This window comes from Acinonyx jubatus, chromosome B1, assembly GCF_027475565.1.
Source record: "Acinonyx jubatus isolate Ajub_Pintada_27869175 chromosome B1, VMU_Ajub_asm_v1.0, whole genome shotgun sequence".
NCBI lineage: Eukaryota > Metazoa > Chordata > Mammalia > Carnivora > Felidae > Acinonyx > Acinonyx jubatus.
In genome coordinates this window covers 84,476,095-84,481,628 of record NC_069382.1, presented here as the reverse complement: position 1 = coordinate 84,481,628, position 5,534 = coordinate 84,476,095, and positions in this window count along the sequence as shown.

The window sequence follows — 5,534 nt, the reverse complement described above, 5'->3', positions numbered from 1 at the left end:
GTCTGCTCGGACGGGATGTATCCATATCCTCAGTGCAAGTGCGTAGAGCCCAGGTTTTGTATGTCTGCTAAAGTCATGACTGCTTGTGTGGGCAGGAAGCAGCCTGACCATGTGCTGGGCTTTCTGTGCGGCCACCACCATCACCTGCCTCTGAGATTACTTCTCTTTTGATGGAAAGTTCCAGACAGATGCTGATAAGGCAGCAAGCCCACTTCATCGGTGTAGGAAAGCAACAGATGGCCGCACGTGGGGGAAGTCAGGCAAACCCAAAGAGTAGCCAGAGAAGTCATCAACGAATAGCAGCACAAAACAAATCTGGTTGTGAAAGTTACTTTATAAAGAAAAAAGGAAAAAGGAAGGGGAAAGGCCTATCATTTTTAAGAAACCTTTCAGAGACTAGTGCTCGGTGAATGTCCTTGCCCGGGGCAGGGGAAGGAGGGCCATGGTCACAGCTGGAGGGAGGGCTGGGTTCCACTGTACTTCCTGTGTCATGTGGGGTGTGGGGTCGGGGCAGCCGTTGTGACCCTGATGTGCAGTCTTTGTGTGGCACAATACAAATGACCTTTCTTTATTTTCCTCATCTATAAAATGGGAATGCGTTCACCCCCAGACTTCAGGGACTTTAACAAAAGGGAGTTATGAGCACATATGACACATTTTAACATTAGGAAAACGGCTCTCTGTCAATTTCTCTAAAGAAATTTGGACATCCTTGAGTCTGTTGTGAGCATCTTCAAGGAGCTGTTTATTGGGCTTTCCTTTTTTCTGGGTACAAAGGAAGTTAAAAAATATATTTTTTTAAACATTTATTCATTTTTGAGAGACAGAGACAGAGTGTGAGTAGGGGAGGGGCAGAGAGAGAGAGGGAGACACAGAATCTGAAGCAGGGTCCAGGCTCGGAGCTGTCAGCACAGAGCCCGAGGACTGTGAGATCATGATCTGAGCTGAAGTTGGACGCTTAGCCCTTAACTGACTGAGCCACCCAGGCGCCCCAAAGGAAGTTTTAAAGACTATGAATAGGGGTGCCTGGGTGGCTCAGTCGGTTAAGCGTCCGACTTCAGCTCAGGTCACGATCTCACGGTCCATGAGTTCGAGCCCCGCGTCGGGCTCTGGGCTGATGGCTCAGAGCCTGGAGCCTGCTTCCGATTCTGTGTCTCCCTCTCTCTCTGCCCCTTCCCCGTTCATGCTCTGTCTCTGTCTCAAAAGTAAATAAACGTTAAAAAAAAAAAAAAAGACTATGAATAATAGGAAAAGAAATAAAGGCAAACACTAGTGTTTCCAGAATAGTGGCAAAGACATTACAACTCTTTGTATCCCAAATAGCACTACTACGTACTCCCAATACACTGAGAACGTATCGGTCTGGGAACGGGGATATCTGGATACTAGTCTGGGTCCCCCACTCATTGGCTGTTTGACGTTGACTAAGGCACCTCATCCATGGGGTTAGTGGAGCCAAGAGGTGGAGACCAGAGCCAGCCGGCACTAACCGGGTTCTCCCGCCTGCTGCTCAGGCTACCGCAGCACTTTGTAGCACTCTGCCTGTCTTCCTTGGGAAAAATGGGGCTAATACTAACATGCTGTGTTTCTATGGTCTTTTTACACTTTCGTTTTCTGATCAGTTACGGTGACTTGTGACATTTTAATTGTTTCACACATTGAAGACAATAAGGAAGAAAGAATGCAAAATTTTGACCCTGAGGAACAATTACTGCGTAATCATATCCTTGGGAAGTAGGGAAAAGAACGCACAACTTTCCCAATCTTACACTTGAGGATTTATAAACAATTTCTATTTTGCATCTAAACTGGAGCTATTAAAAAGGTAAGCTACAAATACACACACACACACACACACACACACAGAATTTGGTTAAAAACTTGTGGAAAAAGAAGATGGGTACACCAGGATGTCAGAGCTTTGTATCTTTAAACATTTGAATCAGAAAATTTTCCTTGGTTCTAATTCTGTTGTCACCAGGGCAAACTCTTGATTATTTTAATTCCTGTACATTTGCCTACAAGGAGCAAACATGCTGGCCAGAGAAATGTGAGTTTCTTTTGTTTGTGGTATGTATGTATATATATGTATACACACATACACAGGAGTTGATGGATTAAAATTTTTTTAAATGTTTATTGATTTTTGGGAGAGAGAGAGTGAGCGAGGGAGGGGCAGAAAGAGAGGGAGACACAGAATCCAAAGCAGGTTCCAGGCTCTGAGCTGTCAGCACAGAGCCCGATGCAGGGCTCGAACCCGTGAACTGCAAGATCATGACCTGAGCGGAAGTTGGATGCTTAACCGACTGAGCCACCCAGGTGCCCCATGATGGATTTTATTTTGAATGTTTTTATTTATTTTTGCGACAGAGAGAGACAGAGCATGAGCAGGGGAGGGGCAGAAAGAGATGGAGACACAGAATCAGAAGTAGACTCCAAGCTCTGAGCTGTCAGCACAGAGCCCGACGCAGGGCTCGAACTCACAGACTGTGAGATCATGACCTGAGCTGAAGTCGGACGCTTAACTGACTGAGCCACCCAGGCGCCCCTGGATTTTATTTTTAGAAATCAGATTCATTGGCTCAAAAAAGTCAGTGTTATGAAAAAGGATGGAGAACTGTTCTTTTTTTTTTTTTTTAAGTTTATTATTCTTGAGAGATAGAGACAGAGCATGAGCAGGGGAGGGGCAGAGAGAGAGGAGACAGAATCTGAAGCAGGCTCCAGGTTCTGAGATATCAGCACAGAGCCGGACACGGGGCTTGAACTCACGAACTGCGAGATCATGACCTGAGCCGAAGCCAGACGCTTAACCGACTGAGCCACCCAGGTGCCCCATAGAACTGTTCTATATTAAGAGTCTTAAGGGGCATAAAAACCAGATGGCAATGTAGGATCCTTGATCAAATCCTGCTTGGAAAAAACCAGCTATGGAAGACATTTGGGAGACGATAAGGACAATCTGAATATAAAGTGAGAATTAGATGATATTGAGGGAATTAATGTTCATTGTGTCGTGTGATAACGATCTTGTGGCTAGGGAAGAGATTCTTGGGAGCTGCGTGTTGAGAGGTTGAGGGGTGAAGTAGCTAATGTGTCGAACTTATTTGGACAAGTATGCACGTCAGGCATATATGGCAAAGTGTGTATTTATTCGCTGTACTCCTGGTCTACTTTTGTTTGATAACGTTCATAACGAGAAGTTTCAAAATCATTTCTATGAAGTTAAAACCTGAAATCGGTTTCTTGGCAGTGGTGAAGATCTGTTTCAAGTCGAGCACTACAGGCCTGACTGTTGGGCCACAGCACCCGTGCTGGCCTGGCAGGGACACTTGGGCCCCACTTGGGTGCATGCTGCCATAATCGCCTCCACCTGTCACGTGAAATCACGCAGGTCGTGGCAGCTTCCCCAGAGGACACCAGAGTGGTGTCAAATGTCCTTGGAACTTCAAAAAGAGACTAGAGGAGAAGACTGGAGAGAGAAGAGGGGAAAAAATGAAAAAGAAAATCTAGCGACAGAGGGCTGGCTATACAAACAAGTAGCCGTGTTCCGTTCCCTGGCGCTTCCCCTCCCCCACGGCCTTTTGCAGGGTTGCAGGTGGGTGGGGTGAGGCCAAAAAGGTCATTAATAAGGAAAAATCAGGTCATTTGTTTTTCACCCTTTGTCTCCAGACACAGCTTTCCTTGAAAAGAAGGGTCAAGGGCTTCCGAGTGCTCCTTAACTTTCAGCAACAAAATACATCTCACGGGGCAGATGCCTGGTGACTTCCTAGAAAGAAGATGTTTATTCTCCACCTCTTCCCCCACCACACATTCACGGCATTGGGATTTCAAAAAGGTCAGTAAGATTACATCTAAGAAATCATCTTGAAGGAGAAGGGGATGCCATTCATTCCGTGCACAATGCGTTTTCCTGTGAATGAAACTACGTGGTTTTGACTACTTGGGACTGGGAGTACTCAACTCTCCTCGGCTTCAAGATTTTGTTTCTGTTTATCAGCCTTCCCGCCCTCCACCCCCATCAGTTCCTTTTTCAACCTCCTGTTCTCTGGTGGAGTGCTAAGCCCTTATCGCTGGGACAAAGCACGGTGTCATACTGTTTTCTCCATGCTGTCATGTGCCAGCCAGTCTGGAACCACAGTGCCCCATCGGTAGGGCCGGGCTGTGACTCAGTCAAACGCATTCTTCCTCTTGGTTTGTATCTATTAAAACTCACCTTTGTTTTGGATCTGTTTCTAATGATGACTTTATTGTTTTTGTGGCTTTTTTTTTTTTTTTTTTTCTTAACCCAGGTAGTTTTGAATTGTGTGGTTTTACTATGCCTTTTTGAGTTTCATGGAAGTCTCAGGGACAGGTCTCCTAAAGGGGAGGAGTGGATTCACATGTGTGTGATTCATTAAGGAAGGTCCCCCCAGGAGGGTAATCGGAACAGAGTGGGGAAGGACAAGAAGCCAAGTGAAGGGACTTCAGGCAAAGTCCCGGTGTTTGCCTGAGGCCGCAGGGGAGCTCTGGAGGACCTAAATCCTATCTCAGGGCTTGTCCAGGAAGCCGAACTATCTTCTCATACACTTGCACTAGCGACTCGTTGACTAATGTTGATCTGGAGAAATGTAAACCTCTAAGCATTTCCAACAATCTGTGGATGGTGCGGGCAGAGCAAGGGCTGGAAGTAAGGTGTGCGTGGATTGTGTGTGTGTGTGTGTATGGAAGTGTACATGGACAGTGTCCACTATAGTGGGGCAAGACCCCTTTGTTACTTTTCCTTCCATATATCCCTTGAGGATTCTTTTTTTTTTTAATATTAATGTTTACTTATTTTTGAGGGGGGGGAGGGGCAGAAAGAGAGGGAAACACAGAATCCAAAGCAGGCTCCAGGCTCCAAGCTGTCAGCACAGAGCCCGACGCAGGGCTTGAACCCACAGACTGCAAGATCATGACCTGAGCTGAAGTTGGAAGCTTTACCGACTGAGCCACCCAGACGCCCCTCTTTTTTTTTTTCCCTCTTTTTTTTAATTTTTTTTTTTAAATTTTTTTTTCAACTTTTTTTTAATTTATTTTTTGGGACAGAGAGAGAGCATGAACGGCGGAGGGGCAGAGAGAGAGGGAGACACAGAATCGGAAACAGGCTCCAGGCTCTGAGCCATCAGCTCAGAGCCCAACGCGGGGCTCGAACTCACGGACCGCGAGATCGTGACCTGGCTGAAGTCGGACGCTTAACCGACTGCGCCACCCAGGCACCCCTTTTTTTTTTTTTTAATGAAAATTTTACTATCAGTTTTCCAAGTCCTCTGAATGAACCAGTTGAAATGGAACAGTTATGGCACATGGTTCCACAAATGGACTTCATTACGTTCCTTTCAAAGCTGGCTTTTTCTCTTCCCTTTGCTACATCCCTTGGGGTGAAACTTTAGAAAGTTTTAGTTGTGTGGTTGAGTTAAAAAGACTGGGAATGGTTGATCTCCACTGTTAAATAATGATATCAAGAATTTTGAGACAAGAACTGCAGTTAACCAATTAAAACCCAGGCATATCTGTTT